Here is a 22302-nt window from a genome sequence, read left to right as displayed (position 1 = left end):
GGCCCCACTGGACTCAGAAAATAATAATAATATCATGTATGAGGATCTACAAAGCACTTCCAGAAACAAAGTAACACGATTTAATATACTTCAATGGAAAGCTGCCAATATCCGGTGGCATAAGTAATGGTTAGTGAAAAAAATCCAGGCATATTCAGTGTGGTGACATGACTTCATGCAAATGCTGTGCAAATCAGGGCTGCACGATATTGGAAAAAAATGACACTGAGATTTCTCTGTGATTTATAGATATATATTAGGATACAAAGACAATTTCACCAGATGACTTAAATAGCTTTGTTTGCCAAATCATTGCATTAGATTAATTGGAATGATTTTATAGGTCGAGTGAAATATAATAAATATTTTATATACATATAATGAACAAAGTACAGTCATAAACACAATGGATCAAATATTACAGTGATGTAAATACATATTTTATGGCTTTCTGGGGAAAGTCTAACATTATTTGTGTACAGAAATGCAATAATCGAATGTAAATTAACATTGCATAGACTTTATCATGTAAATAACTTAATTTAATTAATCTTTGTTAAATTTTGGTATGCACTTGAAAAATGGGGGGCACGTAATTAAAGCTGTAAAGCTTAACTTTTCGTTTTTAGGTGAAAATTTGAATCTGTTGGAGACGTCCAGTATATTAATAGGTACTGAAAGGGGGGTCACCAAAATGGGAAAGTTCTAGAGCAAAATGAGGAAATATGATACACTGTTATTTTGGAATATGGAAAAAACTGTCGCTACGCTGTCTTCATGTGTTTTATATTCTTTGTTTCTATTTCATTTATACTTGTCTTATTTATTCCTGTTTATGTAAACCACTTTGAAATGCCACTGTGTATGAAATGTACTACATAAATAAACTTGCCTTGCACTACTAAAATGCTTTAAACTCTCTTAAAATACTCACACAGTCACTTAGAAACACATGCAGGTCATACATTCCACTGTATTATGGTTTAATTCTGCAATGTCTCTATGAACCTCATATGTTTTGAGCCGTAGTTTCTGATCAACTATAACTGAATGACTATTGAAGACATTGCATACATTGCAATATCGATGCTCAAATGAAATATCGTGCAGCCTGCAAATTATGGGAGCAACAACCAATAGGAGTGTAGACTGTAGCTGTGTTCCAGTATCAAGGATGAATCCTTCAAAGATCAATTGCATCAGCATAGCGTCTCATTTCAAAGGCTTCCAAATGCATCCTTCATTTCCTGGGCAATGAAGTATAAAACAAAAGTATCCCTCGCTTTGTCATACTATCTCAAGATATATTGTGAAGCATTTATTTAGAAATATACTGCATTATAATTTGAAATAGAAGTGTTATATAAGTGTTTTCAGATATCTAACAACCCAAACAATGTGTTTAAAAAAGGTTTTAAAAAATCAACGCACTACTGGAGAAATCAAGGGGTTCATTGAATAGCTATTTTTTTTATATTAAATGCACATTGGAATTATCTGACACGCTAAATGTAAATCATGTAAAGCCAACTTTACTTACAAGTAAGTGATTTTGTTTGTAAAATAATCGACCACAATTTCCAAATGTCCTACATCCTTCCGATGTTGATACTGTTTTGAAGCAAGCACAAATTTTTAAGTTACTTTGTCAATTTACAATTTGTCCCTGTTGACAGTGTGATCACCAGTTGGTCTGCGGACTTTAATATTGAAACAGACCAGGATGCACTAAAGGCAGTTTTAGAAAGAGTCCACTCCTCATCTATATGTGCATGTCATTGCCTTATTCAGTGTATGCAGTAGCAGTTCATTGAGTACATTGGTTAAAATGTAAGCTTGTACTGATTGATCCAACTATTGACCCAGAGTGTGACAGGTGTCACTTGTGTTCTGGACCCGTCTAGCTCTTTCCTCATTTGGGGGCTCAGTATTTAGTTTCTTTTATACATTGCTTGCTAGATGTGTATTAAATTAGAAGAGTCTCTAGCCACCCTTGCATGCATGTACAGTTTTTAATGAACTTAGAGAAGATCAGACAAGGACTTAACCGAACAGAACTGTTACTAAAATTTAAAACGCTCAAGTTTGGTCTAAAATGATCTAGACTAATCAACCGATTAACAGCTTAACAGCTAGTAACTCTTTATCATCTTAGAATTAAGATTGTAATAGACATGTAGGCGAAAATTATATACATTTATTTATGTACTTATTTTATTTTGTTTTGTACTGATTGATTAGGGTGTTTAGATTATTAGATGTACGGGTGTACTTATTCAGTTCTATTCTCATTTTTTAAAACCTTCTTTGTTGTTAATGATTGCTATTGCTTCAGTTTATTTTCATAACAGTGATTTCGTTTACACCAATAACTCGATTTTAAGGCAATTAAGACAATACTCTGATTAAGAGTTGACTATGTAAACAATGATTTTTTTATTAATTCAATCAGATTAAAGATAATCAAACTAAAGAGAAATTGAATTAAGACATGTGGGGTATGCAGATTTTAGTCGCATTATTGAAGTGCAGTACAGGCATGTGAACACCTTAATCGAACTATTACCATCATGAAGGACTTTTCGCCGCATTTTACGACAGGGTAGACACCTAGCTAGACACTTTGCAGACCACAGACACCAGCATCGTGATATGCGTAGGTTTTTTTTTTTCCATTCAGCATGCGGTATGAACTTCCAGTTAAACAACACTCTTCCAGCAGTTCATAGAAGCATCCTATGGGGGGGGCATGCATGAAATGTTTGTGAATGAAAGTGAAAGTGCCAAACTGCAGTTAGTCGACAAATTAAAAATGAAACACCTGAAATTACATGAAACTCCCTAGGAAATGATGCAATGACGTTAATCGAATTATGTGCTATAACATGTAAAACGGGATCATGAAAATAACACTCAAAAAGCAACTCGTGTAAACACCTTGGTCTTATTATTCCACTAATTAGATTAAAGCAAATAATTTGATAACCGATGTCGATGTAAACGTAGTCAATGTAAACAATGCTGGGTTCCACATTAGCGATTTGTGTTTGGACAACATGAAGGAACTAAGTTACAAATTTAAGTGGACTGAACATAAACAATTAAGTTGTCCCAAAAAACTCCAGACTTTCAGCTAATTTAAAATAAGTGGTTTGAACAAACAGCAAACAACTTTTTTAAGCGAACATTAAAAAACAAAGTTCAAATTTTGGCAAACCTTTTATATCATTTATTGCACACATAAATGATTGTAGTGAACATAGGAATTTATGGAACCTGGTTTATTTTCAGAAATGGTTAATTTAAACTTGCTGCTGTTTGTCAATGTAGAAAGTGACTCGAGCAATACTTTATACACTGAAAAAAAATTATTCATTGTATTTAAAAACGTATAATGGTTGTAAACAATTTATTTGGCTGAATTTAAACAAATAAATTAAGTTGAATATTAAAAATTTTTATTTGTTTGTTTAAATTCAGCCCATATAAATTGTTTGCAACATTTTGCAGAAATATTTGTTTCATTGTTGGCTAGACTGTCCTATTGAACAAAGCTTGGTTTGGCATTGGTTCCACTGCCAAGGCCATACCTTTGAAGTCCACATTACACAAAAGATGCAGTAATTGAACTGGGACACAGCTTGTGCCATTGCAGCTCACACTTCACCTGCTTTGAGCGCCGACAGGGAATTTATGCTATGTATAATTTCAGTGTTCTCTGATTTTTCTGTAAACACATGCCTATATATAAAAAATAATACATAAAGTCTGCAATCTCAGTGATGGTTCATTGTATGTTTATATAATTGAATGAGCGGTTAAAGGAACAGTGAAATGAAAATTCACTCACTTTTACTCACTTACTCACTTACTCACTTACTCATTTACTCACACTCAAGTGGTTCCAAACATTTATGAGTTTTTTATTACATTGAACACTAATATATATATTTTTTGAGAAAAGCTGAAAAGCCACTGACTTGCATATTATGAAAAACAAACATGGAAATCAATGGTTTAAAGCTTTTTTCAAAATATCTTCTTTTGTAGAAAGAAAGTCAAACAGATTTGGAACAAGTAAAGGTGAGTAAATGGTAACTGATGTGCTTCATTAGAGCTACAGAATATGAAAACCCACCAGAGACGAGTAACATGCAGCGACAAAATGACTTGCACTGTGAATTGGACTTAAGGTGTTAAATAGCGCTGCTGATGTTATTTTAGGATATTCAAATTAAATCCATAATATGATTTGTTCATAACGGCCCCTGCATACAGTAGGCTTGGATAACAGATGTCAAACGAAATTCATGATGTCAAACTGCATTACAAATCAAAACCATTAAAGTGTCCGCTGTCATCACTTGGGCTTATGCTGATCACAGTGCTTGTCTTCATTTGTACCACACTTCACTCCTCATTTTGCTTCATCATGGAGAGGATTTGAGGACTGTGATTAATGAGATCTGTGTGACAGATTAATTCCAAACACACCAATTTAGATGTCAACTGTCAAGCCTTTGCCCCACTCTTAATCTGAAAAAATGACTTGAAAATATACACAACTGTTCAAGAATTTAGGGTTGGTAAGATGGCAAATATGTTGCTTAAGTCTCTCAGAAATGCATTATTATTATTATATTTGTTTTTAATAATTTTCTTAATTTTTAGTTAGGGTTATACAGAGTTAAATGTAATTTATTCCAATGTTGACAGAGCCACATTTTTAGCATTACTAAATTATGACTCCAGTATTGTGTGTCACACAACCCCCCAGAAAATGTGGTATTATTGTTAATGCTGAAAACTGAGCGGCTTATTATCTTGCAAGGTGTGACACGTAATTTTGGGATTATTCAAAATTCTACAAAATACAAAGAAAACAGCACTTTTAAATAAAAATAGAAACATTTTGAAAAGTCCTGTGCCATACTGAAATCTGATACATGAAATTATATGCAAATTACATATATTACATTATGACATACAAGTTCATATTTGGATTTTACATATATACCGTCATGGTTGAAATTACTTCTTATATATATATATATATATATATATATATATATATATATATATATATATATATATATATATATATATATATATATATATATATATAATTTATATACTGGCAACTTTATTAGGTACACCATACTAGTACCTTGTTGGACCCCTTTTGCTTTCAGAACTGCCTTAATTTTTCGTGGCACAGATTTAACAAAGTGCTGGAAATATTTCTCAGAGATTTTGGACCATATTGACATGATAGCATCACGGAGTTGCTGCAGATTTGTTGGCTGCACATCCATGATGCGAATCTCCTGTCCCACCACATCCCAAAGAACTTTATTGGATTGAGTTCTGGTGACTGTAAAGGCCATTTGACAGTGAACTCATAGTCATGTTCAAGAAACCAGTCTGAGATGATTTGCGCTTTATGACATGGCGTGTTAGCCTGCTGGAAGAAGCCATCAGAAGATGGATACACTGTGGTCATAAAGGCATGGACATGGTCAGAAACAATACTCAGGTAGGCTGGGGTGTTGACACGATGCTCAATTAGTAAGAAAATATCCCCCACACCATTACACCACCACCACCACCAGCCTGAACCATTGATATAAGGCAGGAAGGATCCATGCTTTCATGTTGATGACGCCAAATTCTGATCCGACCCTCCGAATGTCGCAGCAGAAATCGAGACTCATCAGACCAGGCAACGTTTTTCCAATCTTTTATTGTCCAATTTTGGTGAGCCTGTGTGAATTGGAGCCTCAGTTTCCTGTTTTTACCTGACAGGAGTGGCACCCGGTGTGGTCTTCTGCTGCTGTAGCCCATCCGCCTCAAGGTTTGACGTGTTGTGTGTTCAGAGATGCTCTTTTGCAAACCTCAGTTGTAACGAGTGGTTATTTGAGTTAATGTTGCTATCAGCTCAAACCAGTCTGGCCATTCTCCTCTGACCTCTGGCATCAATAAGGCACTTGCGCCCACAGAACTGCCCCTCACTGGATATTTTCTTTTTTTCTGACCATTCTCTGTAAATCCTAGAGATGGTTGTGCATGAAAATCCCAGTAGAGCAGCAGTTTCTGAAATACTCAGACTAGCCCGTCTTGCACCAACAACCATGCCACCTTTAAAGTAACTTAAATCACCTTTTTTCTTTATTCTGATGCCCCGTTTAATCTGCAGTAGATCGTTGGACAGCAGATGGACAAGTGTACCTAATAAAGTGGCTGTCGAGTGTATGTCTGTGTGACGTTGATATTTGAAAAAAAATATATAAAAATGCCCATTTTGCATTATTTCAAATATATGTTGCACATATGTCATATTTTACATATGTAAAATCCAAATCATGTAAGTTGCATATTTTATTCTATATCAGATTACTATGTGCGCTATATACACAAAAACCAATTTGGGCCATGCGATTGCAAATGTAGCATAAAAATAATGCAGGCAGGTGCTTGCTTTACAGGAGGGGTGGATCATCACATGGAGTTATGTCACATGATCCCAGTGCAGCTTCCCAGCAGGGAGATTTAACCAAATCTCATTCATCCCAGGCAGACTTTCTCGCTCTTGACTCAAAAAGAGGCTTCGGGCAGGGAATGAATCTGTCAGATCATGCTGAAGAGGTTTATTTTTTTTTTCTTTCGGCTGTCACAGAGGAGGGGTTGGAGACGTCACAGGCATCAAGCGCCGCGTATCATATATGATGAGTTTGGCCTGGCCTCTTTTTCCTCCCCGACTCTCCTTCACTCCCTCTTCTTTCCACCCCCAACGCTTTCTGTGTCTCTTTCCCCGGAGGCTGCGTGGAGAGTGAGTCATTGCAAATGTGATTTATTTATAGGCCTGTGCTCCACATCCTGTCGGGGCTGCTCAGGTTCCCACACTGAGATCGCCACAGGTAGTGGAGTTAAGATCACACGTGCACAAAACCAACCACAGGTAAGACAAATACTACACCGAAAAATGGACTACAAGCATGAGAGAGCAAGACGCAATCAACCAAATCATCCATTTAATTCACATCTCATCTGATCAATGACTGTGATCTTTTGGCAATTATTTAGTAACTATTACTAAACCAAAGCACCTCTCTGTCTGTGAAAACATAGAAGTCAAATTCTTTATATTTTATTTGTATTTTAGTTTTTATAAAATTGTAAATGGAAAATTTCTATTTTTAATGGAATATTTAGATTTGTTTTTGTTACAGAATACAACACTGTAGGATTTATTATAAAAAGATTTGTCTATGCTCATCTTTTTTTAATCTTTACTCAGAATAACGACCCCTCCCTCTCGTAACGTGATTGTTTCTCAGATGATGCGGAAAAAACTCACAGGAGATCAGGAGACCAAGCAAACCTCAACCATCCTACCAATCAATACCAGATAAATCAAATCAAATCAAATCTTGCCCTACATTTTTACAAGTTTGAGAATCTGTTTGAAATGTAAAGCATAAAAATATTCTAATAATAAAGAAATGAAATATACAGCACAATTGTGTAGACTACTGCAACTTGTTTCATGCTGACATACAGTATGTAGTTTGGAAAAACAGCCATTGACAACAGATGATTATCTAAAACTGAATAAATTAAAAGATTGCAGTTTCTTTATTTCACACTCTTCTTATTCTTTAACAGTTACTGTAAACACTGTCTGTGCTTTTAATCCTTGAAATACTCATTGTAAAAACCCTGAAGTGTTACTAAAGTTTATCTAAAGACTAATAAATTCAATAACTTTTTATTGTACATTACATTTATTATAATCAATGTCAATGAATATATCTATATCAATATCTATGGTTCTGAGCCCAATAAAAGACTAAAATTACAAGATTTTGATTCGAATCTTTGCATGAAAAGTAAAGACAGTGAGATTTAAATACACATTTGCAGTGAGAATTATTAGCCCCCTGAATTATTAGCCACCCTGTTTATTTTTCCCCCAATTTCTGTTTAACAGAGAGATTTTCTCAACACATTTCTGAACATAATAATTTTAATAACTAAATTATAATAACTGATTTATTTTATCTTTGCCATAATGACAGTAAATAATTACTAGATATTTTTCTATACAGCTTAAAGAGACATTTAAGGCTTACCTAGGTTAATTAGGTTAACTAGGCAGGTTAGGGTAATAAGGCAAGTTATTGTATAATGATGATTTGCTCTGTAGACTAACGAAAAAAAATATATAGCTTAAAGGGGCTAATAATTTTGGCCCTAAAATGTATTTTTTTTACAAGTTAAAACCTGTTTTTATTTTAGCTGAAATGAAACAAATTAGACTTTCTAAAGAAAAAAAAATATTATCAGACATACTGTGAAAATTCCCTTGCTCTGTAAAACATAATTTAAGAAATATTTAAAAAATAAAATAAAACTCAAAAGGGGGCTAATAATTCTGTCTTCAACTGTATATATAATTTTTACAGCAGGAAACGGGTTCATGAAATTGAAACTATTTTCCAAAGGTTTAATTATGTTTTTTCTCTAAACATACAAAAAGAGGATTGGGGGTGTAATCATTAAGGAAGAAAAACAAAACCACTTCATCCTTCAATACATGACTGCACACTTTAATTAGGAGTGGGCGATACTGCTAAAAAATATAATTACAATTCTTTTTTATGTTGGTGAAAACGGTGGAACCAAACTAATTTATCTACAAAAACTAAAAGCAAAAACAAAGATAAACAATTAACACTTCTTTAAATTGGTGGAACTTTTCTATTTAATAAGTATCTATTGCTTTTTTAATATCATATGAGATTGCAATGATATTAGGTTGTATGTAATAAGATAAAAAAAAAGTTGATAGAAGCCTTGAAGAGTGAAGTAAAAGTACACTCATAATTAATATCCAGAACAATCCAGCTTAAAAGTGTCCCAATCACTTAAAAAAAGCCTAGAATTTCAGTACAGGTTTCTTTACAAGTGCTTTCTGAAATTTTTACAGAACTGTACAAGCGTAGTACATGACATATATAACTATAAATACTTCATCACATTATATCAGATGCTATTGGTTAGAATACTATACTATACTATGCTATGCTATGCTATGCTATACTATACTACACTATACTATACTACACTATACTATACTATACTATACTATACTTCTGCACAATATATCATTTCAGCATTGATATCACAATGTGCACATGCACAATTGTCACATCGCAAGATATGCAATTCTGAGTCTGAACTACAGTTGACCAGGAGCTACAGAATTGTACTTAAATACTATATTTATAAGGAATTTATACGATTTATGAAAAAAAGTAAAAATAAAATAACAGAAGGTTTTCTGAATTTTTGTCTTGTTTGTAGTTAAAATATCCAAAATATTGCTTTAAAGCGAAAACAGGATTATTTTACTTACCCCACTGGCAGATAATTGTACTTGTTTTAAGAAAAAAAATCTTAATTTTGACATTTCTTCTGAAATTGAAATCAAAACAATATTTTAACTTGATCTAAGAATTTTTAGATATTTTGACTAGAAATGAAAAAAAGCAAAGTAAGAAAAGCCTTTTTTGCATTGTGATTATTTAATATCTGCACCAGAATACTGTTAGGCTCAACAGAAAACTGTCAAATAGTGCTATTCAAACTATCTTGTGTAACTGTATTCATTTCGCAATATTTATCAGAACAATTTGATGGCATGTTTGCCCCAATCCCAACATTAAATTACAATCATTTACTCCATAAAATGTAGTTTACTTGCATCTTACAGTAAATGTGTTTTATTTGATTTTAAAAAGTTAATTAGTATTGCCTATTCATTAACATATACTACCTGACAAAAGTCTTGTCATGGATCCCAGTTGTAAGAGCTACAAATAATAACTTGACTTCTAGTTGATCATTTGGAAAAGTGACAGAAGGTTGATTTTTCTGATGAATCATCTGTAGAACGGCATCCCAATCATCACAAATACTGCAGAAGACCTATTCGAACCCACTTGGACCCAAGATTCTCATAGAAAACTGTCAAGCTTGGTGAAAGAAAAATCATGGTTTGAGGTTACATTCAGTATGAAGGCGTGCAAGAGATCTGCAGAGGGGATGGCAACATCAACAGCCTGTAGAGGGCAAATTCTTCAGCAGGATAGCACTAATTCTCATACTTCAGCCTTCACATCAAAGCTCCTGAAAGCAAAGAAAGTCAAGATGCTCCAGGACTGGCCAGCCCAGTCACAAGACATGAACATTATTGGTAAGATGAAGGAGGAGGCATTGAAGATGAACCTAAAATATCTTGGTGAACACTGGGAGTCCAGCAAGAATGCTTTCTTAGCCATTTTAGATGTCTTTATTAAGAAGTTATTTGAGTCATTGCAGTCCACCAAGCTCATGGGAGTCATACACAATCTTAATTCTTTTTCCACTGCACATGACTTTATATTTTATACTGACATTATTTCTAAGCAAAGTTAGACCTTACTGTCCTAATTAAATAGTTAAAAATCAAGGCTTGATCATATTTTATTATGGTAAAATAAGCGGAATCTAGAGGCCTTTGCCTTTCAAGCAACTTCTGATACCAAATGATCAACTAGAAGTCAAGTTATGAATTGTTGTTCCTAAAACAAGGATAGGCAGCAAGACTTTAGTCAGGAAGTGTATATTATTACAAATCCAACACAGTTACGTCTTCAGATACGTACGTACTTGAAAGTTACGTTTTCACCTTGAAAATCCAAGCATTTATTAAGGATTTCCAGCACCAGTAAACAAGAATGCACAATGTTTTAGTTTGAGTTCTCTCGGTTCAGAGGCTATGACTGTATTTGTTTTTTACTCTGCAAAGTTTCTCCACACAACGGCTTACTTCCAGTGTGTAGGAGCATGTTTTGCTGTTAGGAAGGGATTGTGCTGCGAAGCGTAAAGGAGAACACTGAGGCAGTGTTGGGTCGATCAGGCGCTCGGCAGATGAGGGAAGCCTCCACATATTGGCATGTCTACAACAATAGAACGCAACACTGGTCCAAACAGGGAATATTGTTTCTACAGGTCGGCCCATCAAACGCCATCCTGTGCCAGTGTCCCCAAACAAAGGGACACCCTCTCTTGTCTTCCCCTCATGATGTTCTGCTCTCACCACGTGACTCGGAAGAGAAACATCACGGATGTCACCGCGGCCAGATGGTAAATCTATATACTGCTGACACTTTCTGATGAACGCGAACGGCCAATCAGAAGCCAAAGCTGAACCGACGAGGTCAAGAGACCCCAATCACCATCAGGGTCTAAAAGACAAAGGAAACGAGGCATTCATTTCCTCTTAACAATAACACTATTGGTTGAGTAGAGAGAGACAATGTTTCATTGACTTGCAGCATACTTGGCAGGAATGAAGCGTGTTGTAATTGGAGTCACATTCAGTCAAATTTTTTTTCAAATCAGTTGAAGTGAATTAAAAATGAAGTATGTAATCAAGACAGCTAGTGGCTGAAATGGGTACTACAACTATGGGTTGCCAGATTGATGACACCAACAATGAATGCAACTATGGGCTTTAAACTGCTTCTATCTCTCAAAAACATCTGCATTACTTATACACTTTCTTTATGTTTATTATATTTTACCCAATACTGTTGGGTGAATTGACAGTTAATGGGCTCGCACAGATCAAAACTTAAACAATCCAGTATAGACTTTGATTAAAAATATCTATTTATAGCTATATTTTGTAGACAAAATACTTGCTGAGTATTTGCAAACACATTATGACATTATTAAGCTTCAGTAGAGTAAAATAATAGAGTAAAATAATTTGCACATTTAAAGCATTCTCATTGTGAGAAATGATGACCTAAATTAGATAGGTAGGTAGGTAGGTAGGTGGATGTATGGATGGATGCATGGATGGATGAATAGATGTACGAAAGAGAATAAACAGGAAAATAAACAGATAAATAGACAGACAGACAGACAGACATTTAGGGGCTCCACCTAAAATCTGCAATTTGGTCCAGTTGCTCATACTTATATGGCCAAAAAGTAAAGCGTAATATAAACAAATGAGGTTTTACATAACAGTATTGCAGATCACTTATATGAAATGCATTTAAATATCAGTTGTCACTATTTCTCAATAATACATGTCGTTGTAAGAAGATATTGAAATGCTTAGTTTAATATTACGAAGGCCAAACGTATAATGCAATGTAATTCAGTTATGACTGAGAAATGGACCAATCAACGTTTTGTTCAAAAGCTTATTGTATCTTATTTAATACATTTAATATGATTTTTTCCACAAAAAAACTAAACTATGATAATCAAGTGCTCATTGTGAAACATTATACTAACAATGGTAAAATAATTCTATTTACATTAAAGATTTTATATCTTGTCGAAAAAAATTATGTTATCAATCACATGACCCAAGACATGTAGTAGATTATGGAAACTTTTTTTTTCATGTTGATCAAGGTATAAGCATTTATAAGATTAAAGGGACAGTTCGTACATAAACATCATTTATCACTGTTTACTCTTTATTATTTTACTTTTTTCTTTACAGTTTTAGAGAAGTAATGACAGATATTAATTTTGGGGCAAGCTATTTCTTTTCCACTGCCCTGCTCTGTATTTATGTATTTAACGACATCACCGTATATGCCAAAACTTCCCATATAGCAACAAGTCCAGATGACTTTAATTCAAAACATGAGAAAATTAACTTAATCTGATTTTTCCTGTGGAATCTGAATCATGTATTCAATATAAGTGCAACAACTACTCAGTGGTCAGCAGCCAATGAGATGGCTAGATTCCAGAAAAACTGCTCTGACTGAATTTGAATGCTGGACAACAATGATGCCCTGCCAACTCTAAGTGTCGATACTGATCTACAAGCAAGCTCAGTGGCCGGTTTGCAAGCAGCGCTGATACATATCTGCCAAAGATAGAAAAAACTCATTCAATTCAAATGCTTTTCTTACAAAAACACCTCCATCATGAGATTAAAAACAATACTGAAGCCTTACTAAAATTTATCAAATGCGTTCAAACTGAACAATGACACAAAAATACACCAGTATGACATCATAAAGTGCATGCATGTATTTGCACTTGTGGTAAACTTTACAGTGAACATTAATAATTAAGGTGTGTTCTCACAACAATGATGACCTCAAAATTGAAAACAATTTCCTCCCCACTTAATTTACTGTACAGATGACAACACTGTCAAAGCAATTCCTGTTTACATGGAACCAATCAAAAACGCTGCATTACTCATGCCAGGCCAGTAGATGGCATTTTCACTTTATAAAGAAGTATTACGATTTTACACACATACACACTTAGCGCGGTCCATCCGAAAGGCTCATGCCTATGCCCTACTCCCTTTGAAGGATTTACCCTCTGGACAGCTTCGAAGTGATCAGGGCATGGAATGGGGCATGGACGCCAAAACTGTTAATTAGTTGTACTAGGGGCCCTTCGAAATGGGCAGTTGGACCACCTCTGATTGGAATGATACTTAAATATTGTGAACATGTTTGTTTTTTACTTCAAAGTGCCCATCGGAGGGCAATATATCCCATTTAGAATGCACCAACAATCCTTCAGTTCACTATTGTTATGCAGTTATACATGCTTATTGGCTGAATGTAAAATGCATTATTGTGACCTCACAGTTTTCACAAAATCACAGTGTTGTAACACTTTCTGTACACTTAGGCGGTTGACACATTTAAAGTCTGCATGAATTGGAAGCTGCGGACCAGTGTTAATTTTGACAGCAAATTTTAATTTAGTTTTAGTCTTAGTTTTTTGACTAAAATCTAATTTTAGTTTTAGGCATATTTTAGTCTTCTGAATTTAATTATATATCTTGAGTAGATTTAGTTGACTAAAATGTATTTGGTTTAATTTAAGTGTAATCTAATTAAATATTGTATACATTTATTTATACAAAATATTCTACCTTAAAATGAAATAAAATAGTCTCAATAAAATATGGAATATAGCTTTTCCAGTGAAGACCAAAATTAGATATGCACTCTTTATTATATGTCATGATCATCACTTATTTATCATCGGTAGAAACATGTTGGTCACGAAAATTATGACGATCATTTTTCATCAACGAAATTACCTCTGTTGCAGACCTTTTTGTTGACAAGAGAAATTAAATATCATGATAAAACAGTGGGTGTGGTTTGTTTTTTCAACTGCAAGCTGATTGAATGTAGTAAAGTAGGCCTTTCATTCAGAAAGATCAGGAAATAGGTTTTAGAAGAGTCATTCCAACCAAACAGACACCACCTCCTCACCATTTCTGTTTGTTGTCAAAACAGTTTAAGGGGCGTAGTTAAGTATGTTAGCCACGCCCAACACCACAGTCGGACATAATCTGAGAAACAATCAGAAAGTGCATTTTCAGATTTCAATTTTAGATTACAATATAACAACATAACAACATTACTCTTAATGGCATGCACAGATACATTTCTTACCACAAAACCAGCAATATGAGCTAACAAAATTAATATGGTTAGTTTTAACAACATGTGTACTTTAAACAGTATTATTTTCAATGTTTAAAACCTTTTTATCAAATTTGGTATTATGGTTGCGGGTTCAAGTCATGCAGTATAGGTGAATTGAATCAATTAAACTGCCTGTAGTGTATGTGTGTGCGTGCGGATGCAAGAGTGTATGGACGTTTCCCAGTACTGGGTTGCAGTTGGAAGGGCATCAGTTGCGTTGAACATATGCTGGATTAGTTGGCGGTTCATTCCGCTGTGGTGACCCCTGATAATCAGTGACTAAGCCAACGGAAAATTAACTTTACTACTAAATTTACTAGTTCAATATAACTGAAACTCAAACCACTAAGCATTTAAGTAAATAGTTATGTTATATTTGAAATATATATATATATATATATATATATATATATATATATATATATATATATATATATATGGAAAAAAGTTTAATTCAAAATCAGATGATGCTAATAAAGTTGTAAAGAAAGAAATCTGATTTGCTTAGTCACAGTTGCTCAACTTCTCCTTCAGAGGGGTGCTGGTCACGTATAAAAGTGTTGTCATGATGTAGCACATTTTTAATTTGTCAAACAGATTGTATTACAACTCAGCGTGTGTTACAGAACTCCCTAGTCTCCCCCATTTAATAATTAACGAGGATCAATTTAAAACCTCAGTGACGCACATAAAGACTTGCTTACTATTAATGTTTACATAAATTCAGTGTGAAACAAAAAGTAGGGCTTCATACAACTGATGTCTTACTCTGAGCAGTAATGAAGGTCATGTGTAAATGTGTGTGTGTGTGTGTGTTCAGCTCACTCCAAACACACAATTGACCCTACTGAGAGCTGTCACATCAACACTCACAATCTGCTTGGGATGTGAAGTGCTTTCAACAGAACCAGTGATAACAGAGCAGCTGCACTGTATATGTGATTAATGTCGTCCTCTCTTTCTCTTTCGCCTCTATTGTGTTATTTCCAGCAGTTACAAGAACAGCGCACGTGGATTCATTTTAACATGCATGAGGGGTGTTAATCAGAGTTGTGCAACTTGTGGATTTAAAGCTTTGAGGGAAATTTACGATTTATATCAGGTGGCCTTAACTACTATGTAAACTTGCATCAAAAAATAAATACAATGAACTTATAATGTTCATAATGTTTTTGAGGTGGGATAAGGGTAGGTTTAGGGACAGCTTTGGTGGTATGGGTAGCTTTAATGGTGGGTTAAGGTGTAAGGGATGGTCAACAGAAAATAATTACAGATGTAATTACATGCAGGTATTTAAGGAATCATATAAGAACAATGTAAAACATGTATTTACACAAAAATTATTGATTTCAGTGTAAGTACATATTAATCATGGCCAATTAATTTAAAGTAAGAGCAATACATTTTTTTACTTTTTTTTATCTAAACAAATATAATAAATTAATAATAGAAACTGCATCAAGAAAAAAAAAAGATCATCTTGATTCATAGAACTATGCTTCATGCATTCAAACTCTCTTGCCGCCACTTTTTATGCTGTTAATAATGTTCATTTTGACTTAAAAAAAATAAAACATTTGCATAAAATATATATATATATATATAATCGATAGTTTGGAGGGAAGGGAGAACAACCTGTCAATACTCTGTTCCCTAGAGAGCAGACAATGAGTTCTTTTAGCAGCGTTTTCAAGTTTGAAAATATTACTTTGTACTAGGCATGGGCCGGTATAAGATTCTGACGGTACGATAACCTTGGATAAAAATATCACGGTTTCACTGTTTTTTTGGTTACTGCTCTAAAATATATTCTTTTAAATGTCTGCGTAAAAAACTAAAACTTTTTTCCCCTTTAAAAACAATATATTTTATTTTTTGAAGGATTTAAAATATTTTACAGCAGTAACCATGTCAGGCTAAATAATTCAAATGAATTATTGACTTCTGCTGTCTTCATTAGTTTCAAAAACACAGATTTCTTTACAATTTAAAACGAAATCTTTGGATATATTGTCTGCGGGAGATGCTGTGGTCCTAAAAAACAACGACAAAAAATATGTAAATAAAAAATCGTACACATACCTCAGGAACGGTATGGCAGAAAATTTTGGCGGTTTTAAAACCTTGACTTTTCCAAACGGCGGTAAACCTTAAAAACATTTATCATCCCATGCCTACTTTGTACTGATCTTCATTACTTTTTGTGATTTTACAAACAATAGGTTTCTCTTCACTCAGCTCCCGAAAGCTAAAATTCAGAAATAACTTTTTTTGTACCATGTGATCGCATCTTTAAAAAAAAAAAGTGATATTCTTTATTAGTATTTTTGTCCTGTTTTAAGTCCCAGAGAATCACTTGAAACGTGTGACTTCACATCTCACCAAAATGCAATTCTGCATCAAATACAAAACACCCTTAAGTGTTAACCCTCAATACAAAAAAGCCTTAAGATACATAGAAATAACCTTTGTTGTGACATTGCTTATTGAACCACCTTTTCAACAACTCTTGATTAGTTTGCTAAATGTCCTAAGGCTTGTTCCAGTGACATTTTAGTCAATTTCAAAGGACGTAAAAAAAAAGATCTATTGTATTTATCTGTATTATTTTTCCTTTTTTATTTTTTCCAAATTACTTCATTATGTTTTTAATTTTTCGAAGTTCCATTTACTTGATTAATATCAGTAATCAAAAAGCAAGTCCAAATAAATAAATCAATCTATTCAGTTTAAAATCAATTTGCTCAAAGGTTAAGGCAATTACATTTTTGGAGCTCGACAAGATAGGTTTTACTTGTTCCTTGAAATTGCATTTTACTGTTTAATTTAAAAAGAGTAGAATACATTTATAGTTCAAGTAGTCTCCTTTAAAATAAAGTATTATTATTATTATTACATTATAATTTATTACATTAAAATATACATATACATTATGCACAGTAAAATACTTGTAATGTAAATTACAAAAATGTAAAGTAAAATGACTTTCATAGCAGCGGGATCAAGTTCTTGTGTTCCCCACATGAACAAATACTATAGCAATTTATAGCAAATACTACAGTGTCTTTGAATCTTACTTGAATGAATCTGTTGTGGTAATTCTATAGTTGCTATAAAAAAAAACAACTATCGTAGCATAAACAGTTGACCCAAAACTGTGTTTTTTTACAAGTACACTGTAAAAAAAATCCTGGTTGCCTAAATAAATCTTTTGAGTCTATTGAACTTGTAAATTATACTTATAAATGGGTAAATTAATTTAGAACATGATTAACCTAGTTTAATTGGTTACAATGAACAAAATACATGTATCATGATTCATGACTAATCGATCATATAATTTTTTACAGTATAGGGTATATTATACTACAATACACCACAGTCTACCGTAGAAATTAAAGTATACAACAATATGTATTACAGTATGTTAGTTTAATAGTTAATACTACTGTATGTTGTAGCATTCATTGACAAAGAGATGTAAATAGTCTAATATATTCAGCTAAATACACTAAGTATTGCAATTGCTACAGTATTTTTTCATGTTCTCATAAACTGGAACATCAGAAAGCATCCTGTATGTGATAATACCCATTCATTCACTAGAATTTTTGTGGATTATTATTAACAGACACTAGCCTTTTATCATGATTTGATCAACACTACTTTTGATTATTTTTTTCATACAAAATCTGACAAATTCGATGAAATTCCACATTAACCTTATTCTGTTTTGGTAAATCTGTGATTCAGTCTGTGTTTTACACATTGTGCAATACACAAGGGGCTAGAGATCACTTTATGTTTTCACCTGTATTCAACTGGTAAAATATTACTTCAGAGAACTGTCTGGGAGGCAAAAAGAGTAAGTCTGAGACATCTAAGAGGAGGTGCATTCAAAATGACAGGATTAGAGAGAAATCAATTCTTTTGAAGTCAAGATGTGATTATTATGCTCTGTCTAACTCACCCCGCGATTGGGTAAAGCTAAACAGAAATGAAAGGAGGAAAGAGGGAAGAGAGAGACATGAAAATCGTGCTTCCGCTCTTCCTCGACTAATCACAGCACCTTCTGTGCCTTAATCTACCACCTCAACCACCTGACGTGCTCTATATAGAGTGAACACACCATACTGAATATCTCAGCTTCACCTAGGTCACTTCTGCCAGGTCTCATCTGCTGCACAGACGCTCTGGGTTGAAACTACAGAAAGACACAGGTGCACACAGGAACACAAGCAACCCCTGTCCATTTATACCCCAGTGACCCGTTACTGAAGCCGTATTGTAGGTCTTCACATTGAGCCTGAAGGTGAGTTATAAATGTACTAGTTCTGTGAACAAAAGCAATCTGTCCAATAAAACACAAATTACTAACAAACAAATTAGTGAATTAAACTGATTTAAAGCATTCATTAATCTTAATAATAATAATAATCATAATAATAATTAACAAGTAATAAAATCACTTGTTAATATAATATCAAATATAAAAGCAAATATAATAGCAAATATAATATAATATAAATATAATATAAATATAATATAATATAATATAATATTTGAAAGATAATTTTGTAAATAATTAAACAAATTTACAAACAATATAATGAACTTGACTTGGTAATTATTTTGTTTATAATAAAAATTATTCTGTTTATGTATCCTCTTAAGGCCCAAGGTGTTTTTTACATGCATTTTTATTTCTCTTTGCTATTTGGGCTTATTGAAACCTAATTAGATTGTGATGTATGTTAAGAGAAAAATTATGTCCATATATGTGGACTCGTGGTCCGAATTTACCTAAAAGACTTTTTCCTGAATGTTTTTAATGCATATATAACATAGATTTTTTTAACTTGCTTTGACTATCAAAGAGTACAAACATGAACAGTAAAAAATAGGGTTTGGGACTTATTATATGCTGCATAAAAGTTGCAGTATGACACTGTATGTCAAAACATTCAAATATAAAACATTCATAGTATTTTAAATAGCCATTTAAGAGCTAAAATGTGCTGTCTACGTGGACACTCGGGCTCTAGGAGGTTATAATTTGTATACAAATAATCTTGTTAAAAACATTATAATAAAAATGTAATATGAAAAAAAAAAAGATTTATGTTAGAGATGCTCCGATTGATCGGCCAGAGATTGATATCAGCCGATAATCACATTTAATTTCTTGATCGGTACTCGCTGATCTGGCCGATCTCAAGATAAAACTTTAAAAAAAAATTTTTTACCTTGAATAATTAATAAAAGAATTTTTTTAATATACTTATTTAAAAAAACAGGTTGTCACGATACCATCAATTCAGGCCACGACACTATACCAGCTGAAGTATCACGATACCGACTAGTATTGCGATACTGTCCAAATTCATAACTCAAATCTACGAAATAAAGCAAATTGTCAGAAATATTATGTTTTATCGGTCATAATACATAAATTCAATTAAGAATTTCCTTATTTTTGAAAACACATTCTTTGTACAGACTTTCTCTGCTTTTTTTTGCATATACTGTGACTCTTTTGTGGTTATTGCAATAATAATAAAATAATTAAATAAATAGATCATTGATCACACCATATGATATGTCATGACAGCAGCAAACTTTGGCCGGTATCCAAACAGTTAAAAAAAAAAGTAAAACAGAGTGGTCTATTGATTATCTTCTGGCACAAATGTAATGACAATACTATTTCCAAACTACAGTGACACCGCCAGTATTTTGGAGCCATAGTATTGCAGTGCTACCGAAGTAAACCGTGCAACCCTAGTTTATGTCCCTTTTTCCTTTTAGTGAAAACTTAATGGATTTATAGGTGCATTTAACTTCTTATGCATCAAATATGCGCTTCAAACTTTTTTTTTTAGTGAGACATGTTGAATTTCTTCCTTCTTCTTCTTTCATTAATGGTAATATTTCCAAATTGCATTGTTTGTACTTTTTAATTAAATTTTTTCATTTGTTTTATTTATTATTTTTTGTAACGCTGCTTCTGGCCATGACATGTTCACATCTAAATGATTATAAGAGGATTATATACAACATCCTTAATTTATTCTCTTTGGTAAGAAGAGATCTCCACTTAAGTATTGTACTTATGGAATGTGCACTGTAAAAAATGCAGGGTTCCACACAATTCATTTATGTTGTTCCAACACAAATCAATTAATTTAACTTAACACTTCTAAGAAGTTTATGTGGATTGAACATATAAAAATGTAATTGTCCCAATGAAATCTCAAGAATTGTGTTGATTCAACTTATTTTAAATAAGTAGTTTGAACAAGAGTGTGTGCTTTATGCATTATAAAACTTGACTAAAAACTATAAAACTTCACTATAAACTGGCTGCAAAAATCCTGATCGGAGCATCCCTAATTAAACAAGTAAACAATTTAGAGGCCACTTGGAAAGGCTATTCTTCGTTTTTCTTCATTTATTGAATTTAGAATGGTTGTGTAAAATGTTAATATTTGTTTAGTTCAACAAAAAGTCTGATAAAATCAAATGAAAATATTGTCATTTACAGCATTGTTCCAGAAAATAGCAATAGACCAGAATAATAAATGTTATTTATTAAGTTTTATTTTTTTCTTGGCTCTATTTTAATGAATAATAAGTAATCAAAAAGCATGTTCGATTAAATAAGTCCATGAAATCTGTTCATTAATACTCAGAAAATGACAATAGATCAGAATAACTTTTTTTATTGATTGAGAATGAAAATCAGGGTTATATCACCAAATAATGAATAATACTGTAAAAAATGAATAAGACGTCTTAAAACATGGCACAGATTAAACCAAACCAGACTACGTTTAACTAAATTCCTCAACAATATCAACCTTTTAATGAGGCGTTTTTTTTCTTTACGAGCAAACCGTTACAACACCTTGACATTTCATAATTTGTCATTCTCTCACAAGCCTTTGTGGGCTCTTCTAAAACATAGATATAATTTCTGGGTCTCAGTCAAAGCCAGTTGAGCAGATTATGATTTAGTTTCGACATCTTCACGCGCACCAAGGATGCACACAATTGCTGTCTAACAAGGCAGCGCGCGAGGATTTGATACACAGCCATTAAAAGACAAGAAAGTTTCTCCTGTTACTAAGCGACAGAAAGTATTTACACATCGATATTCAAATAGACCACACAATGAATGAACGGACGTGAAATAAAATGTATATTTAGAAATACATCCAAGTGTTCCTCACAGGGGCAACAGTTTTTACACGTGCAGTTTGACGAATAATAATGTCATTGTTCCAAGACAAAGACTAAAATGTGGGTCACAACGAGCTAAAAATATAGAAAACGATGACACGTATCACGTCTGTGAAGATGTAAAGAATTCGACTGACAAAAACCATAATATTCATAACGTTATATGTCTTACCGGTCAGATATGATGGTGAATTGCTGAGAAATGTCCTTCAGATGAAGCTCTCCTCGTAGTTTACCTCAGAGAAACCATATAACACCACAAAAAACTTGAGGATGGGGATGTGAGGACCGTCTTCTATGAATTACTGCCGTTATTCTCATTGACTTGGAGCCCGTGAGTCGGTTTTGACGGGTTTTTAAAGTGGGCTGTAACGACTCTTCAGTTTCCCCGCCTCCGATTGTCTAGACCGAGCCACAACCAATGAGCTCATTCAGTGGCATCTTCGTCACACACTGGACGCGACGCTCTCTTTGGAATCAAAGAAGGCTGTGAGCGCGTGCGCTGGTTATAGCT

At 33.4% G+C, this 22302-nt stretch overlaps 1 protein-coding gene across 1 annotated transcript in view; it reads right to left on the bottom strand.

Moving 5' to 3' along the window:
- Positions 1 to 22011, bottom strand: part of slc38a3a (solute carrier family 38 member 3a) — a 55030-nt gene extending 33019 nt beyond the window's left edge. The window contains 1 exon segment of the mRNA NM_001098765.1: positions 21961 to 22011. The gene's annotated coding sequence lies outside the window, so the exon portion shown is untranslated.
- Positions 22012 to 22302: the final 291 nt, after the last annotated feature.

The sequence above is a fragment of the Danio rerio genome, chromosome 11 (assembly GCF_049306965.1).
Source record: "Danio rerio strain Tuebingen ecotype United States chromosome 11, GRCz12tu, whole genome shotgun sequence".
NCBI classification, from domain to species: Eukaryota; Metazoa; Chordata; class Actinopteri; order Cypriniformes; family Danionidae; genus Danio; species Danio rerio.
This window is presented reverse-complemented; position numbering and strand designations above follow the sequence as displayed.